Source organism: Carlito syrichta, unplaced genomic scaffold, assembly GCF_000164805.1.
Source record: "Carlito syrichta isolate Samal-C Ts95f unplaced genomic scaffold, Tarsius_syrichta-2.0.1 Scaffold309274, whole genome shotgun sequence".
Lineage (NCBI taxonomy): Eukaryota > Metazoa > Chordata > Mammalia > Primates > Tarsiidae > Carlito > Carlito syrichta.
Window position 1 is genome coordinate 8,625 of NW_007253370.1, and position 13,557 is coordinate 22,181.

The 13,557-nt window shown below is 47.0% G+C and overlaps 1 protein-coding gene across 1 annotated transcript in view; it reads left to right on the top strand.

Moving 5' to 3' along the window:
- The first annotated feature begins 181 nt into the window (after positions 1 to 181).
- Positions 182 to 13,557, top strand: part of WIPF2 (WAS/WASL interacting protein family member 2) — a 62,989-nt gene continuing 49,613 nt past the window's right edge. Inside the window, exon 1 of the mRNA XM_008067043.1 lies at positions 182 to 310. The gene's annotated coding sequence lies outside the window, so the exon portion shown is untranslated. The remainder of the gene's footprint in view (positions 311 to 13,557) is intronic.

The window sequence follows — 13,557 nt, forward strand, 5'->3', positions numbered from 1 at the left end:
GGGCCTGAGGGGGGAGCGGGGTCCTGGGGGCGGGGCCTGAGGGGCGGGGGGCGGGGGCCGGGTCTGAGGATCCCGGACGAGAGGGGGCGTGGGCAGTCTAGGGAGGAGCGGTCGGGAATCGTGTGGGGCGGGCGCGGGCCGTGAAAATGGAGAGGAAGGGTTTTGAGAGACAGGAAATCGGGGGTTCCTGAAGGGCTGGGTGAGGTGAGTCAGGCGGCAAGTCGGGGTGACGAGCGAGGGGGACCGTGCGCAAAGAGGGATCCGAGAACGGGGGACCTGTTGGGAGCAGCTCTGGAGCAGGAGGCGCTGGGTGAGGCGACTCATCTTGGGGATTGAGTTGGGTGGAAGCCTGTGGTTGGGAAGATGACTCGGGGAGCTGCTTGCCCGAGAGGGAATCCGAATGGAATCGGAGGCTGGACTGAGAGATGTTGAGATGCGCAGGGGAGCGCCTGGGGTGGAGGGTTCCCGTTGAGGTGGTGTGAAGTGAGGGAGGAGGGGACCCTCCAAGCGTTCAGCGCGGGCCCCGAGCGTGGTTGAGGTACTGATTAGGAAGGACGGTTCTCCAAAGACAAAATTGGGATAAGGAGCTGGGAGAAGCCAGTGGTAATGGAATTCATATTCTTAAAGGGACTTGAATCATCTCTTACTGCTTTGGGCTCTTCTTTTTTTGTGGTGTTATTTTTGCCTTAAAAGTTTTTGTTTCTGGAGGAGTCGCTGAATGTTTTTGGCTACTCCTTTTCCTTTTACAAACCAGAAGGGAACCTCAGGGAATTAGGATTGTTCTAATGCATCTATGGATTTACTAAGTAACTTCGGAGCAAGTCATTAAACTCTCATTTCCCTTCCCTTTGAAATATAGATCTGGTCCATCCTTGCCTCTAAAAGTTTATGGTAACCAAAGGAGATCTTTAAAGTGGTTGCAAACAAGCGATCTCTGAAAATGAAATTGAGATATTGATATAGAGAAGACATGTTGGCGCAGTGTCTCCTGCTTGTAATCTTAGCTACTTGGGAGACGGAGGTGGGAGGATCACTGGAGCACAGGTGTTCAAGACCAGTCAGGGCAACATAGTGAGACCTTTGTCTCTTAGGGGAAAAAAAAAATTCTCATTTTCTTTCTGTCAGCCTTGCTGTATGTTTTCTTCTTTTTTATTTTTATTGTTCGTGCCAGGGAAGAGTTGGTTTTTAAAGCTCTTTTTTTTTTTTGAGTTGGAGTCTCACTCTGTCTCCCAGGCTGGAGGGCACTCATATGCTCATGGCCACCACAGCCTCGACCTGCTGGGCTCAGCCAATCCTTCCATCTCAGCCTTCCAAGTAGGTAGAACTACAGGTGCCCACTACCATGCCCAGCTTATTTTTGATTTATTGTAGAGATGAGGCTTCACCAAGTTGCCCAAGCTGGTCTCGAACCCCTGGATTCAGGCAATCCTCTCGCCTCAGCCTCCCAAAGTACTGGGATTACAGGCTTGAGCCACCGTGCCCAGCTAAACTCTTCTTTTTTTTTGAGTTGGAGTCTCACTCAGTCGCCCAGACTGGAGTGCAGTGGCCGCTCCCAGCCACCGCAGCCTTGACCTGCTGGGCTCCGGCCATCCTTCCGCCTCAGCCTTCCGAGTAGCCGGAATTACAGGTGCGTGCTACCACGCCTGGCTAATTTTTTGATTTATTGTAGAGATGAGGTCTCGCCAAGTTGCCCCGGCGGGTCTCGAACCCGCGGACTCAGGCCATCCACTCACCTCAGCCTCCCAAAGCGCGGGATTACAGGCTGAGCCACCGAGCCTGGCTAACTTTTAGAAATCAAAATTTTCATATTTTGTTACATGGTATTGGTTGCCATCAAGATGAGGATAGGGAGGCTAGATTTGGGGATGGATGAGGTCAACTGATGGAGACTATGGGAAAATGTATGTTTTCCAGCCATCTGAGTACAGTTGGCCCTCCATAGTAGTGGATTCAATGGATTCAACCAACTTCAGATCAAAAATATTTTGGGGCCAGGCATGGTGGCTCATGACTGTAATCCCAGCACTTAGGGAGGCCAGGGCAAGAGGTTTGTTTGAGCCAAGAGTTTGAGACCAGCAACATAGCGAGACTTTGTTTCTACAAAAAATTAGCCAGGCCTGGTGGTGCATGCCTGTAGTCCCAGCTACTCATGAGGCTGAGGCAGAAGGATTGCCTGAGCCCAGGAAGTCAAGGCTGTGGTGATCCATGATTGTGCCACTGTACTCCAGTCTGGGGGACAGAGTGAGACCCCCTGACTCAAAAAAAAAAATTGGGGGAAAAAAACGGATGGTTGTGTCTATACTGATCATTTACCAACTTTTTGTTCTTTTTTGAGTTGGAGTCTCACTCTGTCGCCCAGACTGGAGTGCAGTGGCCGCTCCCGGCCACCACAGCCTCGACCTACTGGGCTCCGGCGATCCTTCCACCTCAGCCTTCTAAGTAGCTGGAACTACAGGCGCCCGCTACACCCCCGGCTAATTTTTTGATTTATTGTAGAGATGAGGTCTTGCTGCCCAGGTGGGTCTTGAACCCGCGGGCTCAGGCAATCCACTCACCTCAGCCTCCCAAAGGCACGGGATTACAGGCTGAGCCACCCAGCCCAGCTACCTACCTTTTTTTCTTGTCTTATTCCCTAACAATGCTGTAATCAATACATAGCATTTTCGTTGTATTGGGCATTGTTAATCTAGGTATGATTTAGAGAATATGGGAGGATGTGTGTAGGTTGCATGCAAAAACTATGCGATTTTATATAAAGAATTTGAGCATTTGTGAATTTTGGTATCTATGGTTGGACCCTAAACCAGTCCCCCACAGACACCAAGGGATGACTATATTTTATTCTTGGCAGACACTGTCTTTCTTTATGAACTCTTTGAGAATTCACTGAAAAATAATATTTTGGACAGTTGAGCCTTCTGCATTAGTCCAGTCAGTGGCCTTGTTGTCAGTTGGTGGAAACCAGTATGCTTGTGGGCAATTTTAGTTTCTTTCTTTATTTTATTTTATTTTTTTGAGTTGGAGTCTCACTCTGTTGCCTAGGCTGAAGTGCAGTGGCACGCTCACGGCCACTACAGCCTTGACCTGCTGGGCTCAGGCGATCCTTTCACTTCAGCCTTCCAAGCAGCTGGAATTACAAGTGTGCACTACCACACCTGGATAAGTTTTTGATTTATTGCAGAGTCGAGGTCTCACCAAGTTGCCCAGGCTGGTCTCGGGCAATCCTCTCGCCTTGGCCTCCCAAAGTGCTGAGTGGGACTACAGGCTTGAGCCACTGCGCCTAGCCTAGTTCCTTTTTTTAATCCTTTGAAATTGTCGCTGTTTTGGCTTTTTCTTTGGGCATAGTAATCTGCACACTTTGCTCATAGGTGCGCTTGTTTAGCTTAGAAGAAGTGCTCCTGAAAGTCTTGGCATTTTTGAGGTCTGATGTGGATTTGTGAGAGAGGAGGTAGTTTCTAATTCTGCTTCACACTTGATATCAGAGTAGTGTTTACCCTGGTTGGTACTGATTAGTTACATGATGTTAGCACAAAGGTGAAATGGGAGGTTGGAAGGTGTGGAAAACAGTGATTTCAGGTTTTGCTGATGACTTTAAAGGAGGGAAGCAATTCTAGACTTACCAGCTGTCACCAAAAAAAATAAAGGGGGGGGTGGGGAAGAGAGAGGAGTCCTGTTGTGTTGAAAATTATTGAATCCGGGCTCAGAGGCTCAGCCTGTAATCCCGCGCTTTGGGAGGCCGAGGTGAGTGGATTGCCTGAGCCCACGGGTTCGAGACCCGCCTAGGCAACTTGGCGAGACTCATCTCTACAATAAATCAAAAATCAGCCGGGCGTGGTAGCGCGCGCCTGTAGTTCCAGCAACTTGGAAGGCTGAGGCGGAAGCATCGCTGGAGTCCAGCAGGTCGAGGCTGCGGTGGCCGGGAGCGGCCACTGCAATCCAGTCTGGATGACAGAGTGAGACTTCAACTCAAAAATAAAAAAAGAAAATTATTGAATCTTTCTTGACTTCTTGGACTCTAATTGGAAGAGTAACCTGGCACACTCGAGTCTATTTTCCTTTTGCTCTGAAGTAGTTCTCAGATTCACAGACTGTTTCAGCAAACTAGTCTTCATGCTAACTCCAGGAAGAGCTGCAGGCTGCAAGTATATGCACTTATTTGGGGCGTAAAAACCTGCAGAATGTTGTGCTGTTATTTCACCCTAAACCCTTTCTGCTTTGTTTTTAAGAGGGTTTTGAGACAGCTTATGGAGGTTCAGTGGTTCCTGGGGGGGCTTCTGGGATAGCCTACTTCTTTAACATAATGATTTCCCATTTGTCCTATCCTGTCATAGTTTTCCATTGCTCTACTTGAACCAGTCCTAAGTGGGAAATAGCAAATCACACATTTTTTTTCTCCCCTTTTTAGTTTCTGGTGGACATCTTGTCTGTGTCACAGTTTGATCTTAGCGAATTGAAAGGATTCTTCACTGCTTCAAATAGGGAGGGTGACAGAAGCTGAGTTGGATTTCCTGGGTCAGAGAATGGAGTTTGTCAAAGCAAAGAATGGTTGCGGAGACACAAACTGGGACCCTGATGCTGTGACTAACATTTTGGCAACATGCATCCCTTTGCCAAGTAACTTCTTTTCTTCTTGAGTGTGATTGTTGATCTCCTTCTCAAAGTAGGCTCTTGTTGCTGCTATTCTTCACACAACTCCCAAGCAGAAGTTGGCAGAGTTCTGCTTGATGTCTCTTGAGGGACATTCTCCGGATTAGAGTAGATGGGGTGTTCTGTGTCAAAGTGAGGTTCATTTGGCAGCTCCTGAGAGCTGTTCTGCAAAGAAGTAGGGGCAACTCTCTTCACTGAATGTTCTTGCAATCCTTGTAAACTCAAATCTGCTTCTTATTCATCTGGAGATTAAATGTAGAATCATTGTCTTTGCCTAGTTTTGAAAGTTCAGAGCTGTACCTGTACGATGGCCACTTATCTACCTAATCCCTGAATTGTACCCCACATCTTTTTTTTTTTTTTTTTTGAGTTGGAGTCTCTGTCACCCAGACTGTCGTGCAGTGGCACGCTCACAGCCACCTCAGCGTCAACCTGCTGGGTTCTGGCGATCCTTTCACCTTACAAGTAGTCCACCACCACGCCCGAATAATGTCTTGCCAAGTTGCCTGGGCTGGTCTCGAACCTGCGGGCTCAGGCAATCCACTTGCCTTGGCCTCCCAAAGTGTTGAGATTACAGGCTGAACCAGAGTGTTCTGTTCCTGATATACAGGTTTGAGAACCCAGCAGGCCCAAAGGTTTCAACTCTGGCCCAGGGCTTTGATTGTGGTAACATATGCTTATTGAAGTTGTGCTTAGTCTCAGATCTTTCTTTCCTGAAGAGTGCCTTGAAGTTTGGAAAATCTGTGTATCTAAGGTATGGGTATATTTTTCCTCCCCATTCTTTTCTTTTGTTTTGAGTTGGAGTCTTACTCTGTTGCTCAGGCTGGAGTGCAGTAGCACACTCACAGCCACCGCAGCCTCGACCTGCTGGGCTCAGGTGGTCCTTCCAAGCAGCTGGAACTATAGGCATGCACCACCATGCCTGGCTATCTCCTCATTCTTATAATTGGTTTTCAGAAAATTTTTAATTTCTGAAACTTCATGGATTCAATTTGAGCTCCATTGGATTTTGAGGCCCCTCAGTGAAAAAAATTTGTTTTAGTAAGTGTTTATATGATGTTTCTTCAGCACAAATTTGCCGACCTACTTTCTATGCTTATGGAAATGCTGAATCCAATAATCCTTGTTTTTCTCCCAATAATCCCTTCTGACTATGAAAACATTCTCCATATGTATTCGCATTGGGACAGTTGGTTGTAAAAAACAGAATTTCCTTCTAAAGTGATACAATCTGGTGTGGGGTAAAATGTCTGAGATTTGTGGATAAGGGAATTTTCCTTCTTTCCATTTTCACCCTTCCAGGCTCTGCCAGTAGGTAGAATGTTTTCATCTAAAATCCAGGTATGAGATATTGAAACTCTTTCTCTCACTGTCTAAGAAATAAGGACAGGACTGTTTTTAGCAAATTTTATCTTTTAAATAGGTAATACAAAATTCAAAAGGCTATAAAAAAAGTATGTAAACAGGGCAGTGGCCTTGGACGTTGGAATCCACTAAGAAATATGTGATAACTCGCCTGCAGGAGGGGTAAAAAAAAAAAAAGTAGGCCAGGGCGGTGACTCACATCTGTAATCCTAGCACTTTGGGAGGCAGAGACAAGAGGATTGCCTGAGCTCAGAGGTTTGAGACCAGCTTGAGCAACGTGGTAAAACCTCATCTCCACAGTAAATCAAGAAATTAGCTAGGCATGGTGGGGCGTACCTCAGTTTCCAACTTCTTGGAAGACTCAAAAAAAAAAAAGTGTATGGTGAATACCCTCCGATATTTCTACTTTTGTCTTTCCATTACTCCAGTTCATCTTCCCAGAGGCAACTAATTTTTTTTTTTTTTTTTTTTTTTTAGTGGAGTCTCACTTTGTCGCTTAGGCTAGAGGGCAGTGGCACACTCTTGGCCACCCCAGTGTCGACTTCATAGGCTCTGGTCATCCTTCCGTCTCAGCCTTCCAAGTAGCGGGAACTATAGGCACGTGTTACCACCCCCAGCTAATTTTTTATTTTATCTTATTTATTGTAGAGACGATGTCTCGCCAAGTTGCCTGGACTGGTCTTGAACCCGCGGGCTCAGGCAATCCACTCGTCATGGCTTCCCAAAGTGCTGGGATTACAGGCTCAGCCATCAAGCCCAGTCAACTAATATCATTTAAGATCCTTTCCGGCCAGGCTCAGTGGCTCAGCCTGTAATCCCAGCACTTTGGGAGGCCAAGGCGAATGGATTGCCTGAGCCCATGGGTTCGAGACCCACCTGGGCAACTTGGTGAGACCTCGTCTCTACAATAAATTTTAAAAAATTAGCTGGGCGTGGTAGCACACTCCTGTAGTTCTGGCTACTTGGAAGGCTGAGGCGGAAGGATCGCCAAAGCCCAGCAGGTCGAGGCTGTGGAGGCCAGGAGTGTGCCACTGCACTTTAGTCTGGGCAACAGAGTGAGATTCCAGTTAAAAAAAAAAAAAAAAGCCAGGCTCGGTGGCACAGCCTGTAATCCCACGCCTTTGGGAGGCTGAGGTGAGTGGATTGCCTGAGCCCGCGGGTTCGAGACCCACCTGGGCAACTTGAGAAGACCTCATCTCTACAATAAATAAAAAATTAGCCGACGTGGTAGCGTGCGCCTGTAGTTCCAGCTACTTGGAAGGCTGAGGTGGAAGGATCGCCGGAGCCCAGCAAGTCGAGGCTGCGGTGGCCAGGAGTGGCCACTGCACTCCAGTCTGGGCGACAGAGTGAGACTCCAACTCAAAAAAAAAAAAAAAATCCTTTCCACAGATACAAGTACATATAAAGCAAATATATATATATATACATAATATATATATATATATATATGTACACACACATTTATTTATTTATTTTTTGAGTCAAGGTCTCACCTTGTCACATAGGCTGGAGTGCAGTGGCACAATCATAGCTCATCACAGCCTCATCTTCCTGGCCTCAGGTGATTCTTCCACTTCAGCCTGCTGAGTAGCTGGGACTTTAGGTGTGCGCTACCACACTAGGCTAACTTTTTAATTTTTTGTATACCAGGTCTCTCTATGTTGCTTAGGGTGGTCTCAAACTCCTGGGCTCAAGCAATCCTTTTGCTTCAGTCTCTCAAAGTACTGGGACTACCAGTATGAGCCACCATGCCCAGCTGCTTGCTTTTTAAAAAAACAAATTGTCAGTGCTATTTGTATCTTTGGTTTGGTTTTAGACCTATTTTGCAGTTATTCCCTATCAAGCAACAATGATATTTGGCACCTTCCTATACTGACAGACATTGAAGCTGTTTCCAGTCTTCTGCTATTACAAACTGTGCTCCAGTGAAGACCCATATTATATATATTTGACCCTTTGCATGTATGACTGTATCTGTAGGATAAATTCTTAGAAGTAGAATTGCGGAAGCTGACTTTTTATTTATTTATTTATTTTTGAGTTGGGGTCTCACTCTGTCGCCCATACTGGAGTGCAGTGGCTGCTCCCGGCCACCGCCGCGTTGACCTGCTGAGCTCCCGCGATCCTTTTGCCTCAGCCTTCCAGTAGCTGGAACTACAGGAGTGCACTACCATGCCTGGCTAATTTTTTTGATTTATTGTAGAGATGAGGTCTCGCCAAGTTGTCCAGGTGGGTCTCAGCCTCCCAAAGCACGGGATTACAGGCCGAGTCACCGAGCCTGACTGGAAGCTGACTTTTTAAATGATTGTTATTTATTTTCTCTTCTTTTTCATTTTTTTGAGTCGGAGTCTCACTCTATTGCCCAGGCTGTAGTGCAGTGACATACTCATGGCCACCACAACCTTGACCTGCTGGGCTTAGGTGATCCTTCTGCCTCAGCCTTCCAAGTTGCTGGAACTACAGGCATGCACCACCATTCCTGGCTAATTTTTTTATTTATTGGAGAGATGAAGTCTTGACAAGTTGCCCAGGCTGGTCTCAAACCCCTGGGCTCAGACACTCCTCTTGTCTCTGCCTCTCAAGGTGCTGGGATCACAGGCATGAGCCATTATTTATTTTTTCAAGAATGGTTGAGCCCCTGCTATTTTCCAAGCACTGTGCCAGGGGATGCAGATGCACAGTGAACAGACTGACTCAGTCCTTGTCTCATGGCAGGTAGGATCTAGTGGGGAAGACATCTATTAAACAGATAATTAATTACTGTTGCTGTAAATGCTGTGGAGACAGCTAATGGGATGCCCAACCCAGGTTGACTGGGAGTATGGGCAGTCAGGGTAGGTGTCTGAGGAACTGATTTTTTTTTTTTTTTTTGAGTTGGAGTCTAACTCCGTCGCCCAGACTGGAGTGCAGTGGCACCCCTCCCGGCCACTGCAGCTTCCACCTGCTGGGCTCCGGCGATCCTTCTGCTTCAGTCTTCCAAGTATCCAGAACTACAGGCGTGTGCTACCACACCTGGCTAATTTTTTTATATATTGTAGAGATGAGGTCTCACCAACTGGCCCTGTCAGGTCTCGAACCCACGGGCTCAGGCAATCCTCTCACCTTGGCCTCCCAAAGTGCTGGGATTACAGGCTGAGCCACCTAGCCCGGCCGGTGGAACTGACTTTGTGTGTGTGTGTGTGTGTGTGTGTGTGTTGGAGTCTCACTTCATCGCCCTGACTGGAGTGCAGTAGCACACTCCTGGCCACCGCAGCCTCTCCCTGCTGGACTCAGGTGATCCTTCTGCCTCAGCTTCCCAAGCAGCTAGAACTACAAGTGCGTGCCACCATACCTGGCTAATTTTTTGATTTATTATAGAGACGAGGCCTCTGTAAGTTGCCCAGGCTGGTCTTGAGCCCATGGACTCAGGCAGTCCTCTTGCCTCGTCTCCCAAAGTGTTGGGATTACAGGCGTGAGCCACTGCCCTGGCAATTTTTTTTTTTTTTTTTTGAGTTGGAGTCTCACTCTGTTGCCCAGGCTGGAGTGCAGTGGCACGCTCATGGCCAAGGCAGCCTCGACCTGCTGGGCTCAGGCCATCCTTCCGCCTCAGCCTTCAGGTAGCTGGAACCATAGGCATGTGCCACCATGCTCAGCTGATTTTTTGATTTATTGTAGAGATGAGGTCTTGCTGTGTTGCTCAGGCTGGTCTTGAACTCCTGAGCTCAGGCAATCCTTTCACTTCCACCTCCCAAAGTGCTGGCATTACAGATATGAGCCATTGTGCCCGGCCTGCCTGGCTATTAAAAAATTTTTTTTATAGAGATGAGGTCTTGCTGTATTGCCCAGGCTGTTCTTGAACGCCTGGGCTCCACAATTCACTCATCTCGGCCTCCCAAAGTGCTGAGATTATTGGCGTGAGCCACCGTGCCAGCCCAGAATTGACTTTTAAGACTGAAACCTGCCGGGCTCGGTGGCTCAGCCTGTAATCCCACGCCTTTGGGAGGCTAAGGTGAGTGGATTGCCTGAGCCTGCAGGTTCCAGACCCGCCTGGGCAACTTGGTGAGACCTCATCTCTACAATAAATCAAAAAATCAGCCGGGCATGGTAGCACATGCCTGTAATTCCGGCTACTCGGAAGGCTGAGGCGGAAGGATCGCCGGAGCCCAGTGGGTCAAGGCTGCAGTGGCCGGGAGTGGACACTGCACTCCAGTCTGGGCGACAGTGAGACTCCAACTCAAAAAAAAAAAAGACTGAAACCTAAGAATGAGGGGAGGACAAAAGACTCCTTTAGGTAGAGGAAATAGTCCAGGTGAAGGTCCTGGGGAGGAAAAGAATGTGGGTATTTTGAGGAATTGAAAGAAGTGCCAGTGGCTGGAGCTTAGGGAGTGAGAAGTAGAGCCGCAGGAGGCAAGGCTTCAGAGAGTGAGGTCTTCGGAAAAAGGGAAAAACAGCGCAGTGAATTTTGAGCTCAGCCTCTAAAGTAGAGATTCTTTTTGCTAGTTCTTTCCACAGGTATTAATTACTAGTGTTGATGTTGAAACCATTAATATTGTAAAGGAGTCTGGGCTAGGCGCAATGGCTCATGCCTCTCTGTAATCCCAGCATATGGAGACCAAGATGAGGGAATTGCTTGAGCCCAGGGGTTCGAGACCAGCTTGAGCAACATAGTGAGACCTTGTCTCTAGGAAAAATTTAAAATTTAACCAGGTATGATGGTGCACACCTGTAGTCCTAGCTACTTGGGAGACTGAGGCAGAAGGCTCACTTGAGCCCAGGAGGTCAAGGCTATGGTGAACCATGATCAAGCCACTGTACTGTAGCATGGGTGACAGAGTGAGACCTCAACTCATTAAAAAAAAAAGTCATTTGATGCTTCTGCAGTGGAACATATTTTTTAATAAGAACTTTCCTGAATAAAAGCCTATTCTTTTAGTCTTGATTTCTTATAGGTTCCACAAATTAAACTTGGTTGACTAGAGTAGGTCTTAAAATTTTAGTCTTAGAAATTGGTTTGGAGATTAGGATCACCAGGGAACAATTCTTAGATTTCTAAATTATGGGGAATGAAGGGATTATTAGGTTGCCAGACCTAATACTTAGGAAATAAGACCTCTTTACTTTCAGGGAATATTGACTTTTTAAATAATCCTCATGGGGCAAGGGAGAGTGCACAGATGTCTTATTCTGAACTGGTGAGTATAGGATTCTGTCTCTTCATCAGGCCATATGTCTTAGTATGACTCATAAGACCTGTTGGACATGCAAATGAATCAGTAACCCAAGGACCATTATAACTCAATATATGTAAACATTTTTATCTGCAAGTGTATTGCCTTTTTTTTTTTTTTGAGTTGTAGTCTTACTCCCTCATCCAGGCTGGAGTGCAGTGGCACGCTCATGGCCACCTCAGCTTCAACCTGCTGGGCTCTGGCGATCCTTTTGCCTCAGCCTTCCAAGTAGCTGGAACTACAGCCGTGTGCTACCACGCCTGGCTAATTTTTTGATTTATTGTAGAAACAAAGTCTCACCATGTTGCCCAGGCTGGTCTTGAACCTGCAGGCTCAGGCGATCCTCTCACCTCGGCCCCCCAAAGGACTGGGATTATAGGCATGAGCCACCGCATCCAGCCGTATATTGACTTTTGTTCAGAAATCACAGGGCTCAAAACCCAGATGGTTCTGTTTGATTTAGTACCTTTCTTGTGTAATTGAATCAGCTTGCCCTGTTTTTATAAGTGGACTCTTGAGTTAGCAGCCTATCACTAGTGATCAGAGAATGAAAATGTGCAAATTTTTCTAGCATTTCAGCAAGGAGCATCTGTGTTTCTGATGGCTTAAGGGTATTAGAGTGAGAGAGAAGTGACTCCTTGACAATGAAAGTCACAGCTTTGTTATTAGATTATCTGTGGTGAGTTGGGACTTACTATATTATCTTTGAAATGAGGCATGACACTTCTCTGCGTGTGAAGTCTGGATCAACATTTTATGGAGCATCTGCTTTAGTTTTCTTCTGGGCCGTTTCTTAATGGAGACTCATCTCTGCGTTTTCTTTACAACTGACTGTTCTCTGTCTGTGCTTTTCTTTTTTTTTTTTTTTTTTTTGAGTTGGAGTCTCACTCTGTCACCCAGACTGGAGTGCAGTGGCAGCTCCTGGCCACCGCAGCCTCAACCTGCTGGGCTCCGGCGATCCTTCTGCCTCAGCCTTCCAAGTAGCTGGAACTACAGGCGCGCGCTACCATGCCTGGCTCATTTTGATTTATTGTAGAGATGAGGTCTCGCCAAGTTGCCCAGGCGGGTCTTGAACCCGCGGGCTCAGGCAATTCACTCACCTCAGCCTCCCAAAGGCGCAGGATTACAGGCTGAGCCACCGAGCCCAGCTGCTTTTCTACTTTTATTTTAGGGCTGTTCAAACGAAGTCAGGCTTATGGAGGCTGGAAGCTAGTAATATGGGATATGGTAGCTTAGAATGTGAGGAGAGGCCAGCGCAGTGGCTCACGCCTAATAATCCCAGCACTTTGGGAGGCCTAGGTGAGAGGATTGCTCTGGATTCGAGACCAGCCTGGGCAACTTGGTGACACCTCATCTCTACAATAAATCAAGAAAAATTAGCAGGGCATGGTGGCACATGCCTGTGGTTCCAGGTACTTGGAAGCCTGAGGTGGAAGGATCACTTGAGCCCAGCAGGTCGAGACTCTGGTGGCCTCCAGCCTGGGCAACAGAGTGAGACTCTGACTCAAAAAAAAACAATGTGAGGAGAGTGGTCATCGATGACAGGGTTTCAGCCTGTTTCGGTAATAGCTTTTTAATCTAATGAACAGTTTCTTAGAACTTCTAAAGATATTTTGACAACAGGTGTTGATTGTTTTTGGTTTTGAGCAGTTAGTGGAATTAAATTGAAATCAGGACCTAAAAAAGGGTAAAGCAGCTGATTTTAAGATTTATCCTTTGGCCAGCGCAGTGGCTCACGTCTGTAATCCCAGTACTTTGGGAGGCCGAGGTGAAAGGATTGCCTGAGCTCAGGGGTTCAAGACCTGTCTGAGCAACATGGTGAGACCTTGTCTCTACAATAAATCAAAAAAATCAGCCAGATGTGGTGACACGTGCCTGTGGTTGCAACTACTTGGAAGGCTGAAGTGGGAGGATAACCTGAGCCAAGAAGGTCATGGTTGTGGTGGCCATGAGTGTGCCACAGCTCTCCAGCCTGGGCAACACAGTGAAACTCTGACTCAAAAAAAAAGATTATCCTTTTTTTTATTTTTAGAAAGCAGGATTTATTGAGAGGACAGACACACTCCCACAGTGGGAGGGGACCCAAGGGGGTTGCCTATCCTTCTATTTTTGTGCATACTTTTGCAATTAATTTTGGTCTTGATTTCCTACAGTGACCTGGAAGTTGCTCACCTGTTTGACCTCTGTTAAGTAAGCTCTGGGGCTGTTGATCACTGTTTGGTTACACCCAGGCTGTGGCAGAAATTCAGGTCACATCAGGCAGTCTGCTTCCATTAGAGTTGAGTCAAGACTCAGGTTCTAGAATTGGACATAATGACCTTTTTTTTTTTTTTTTTTT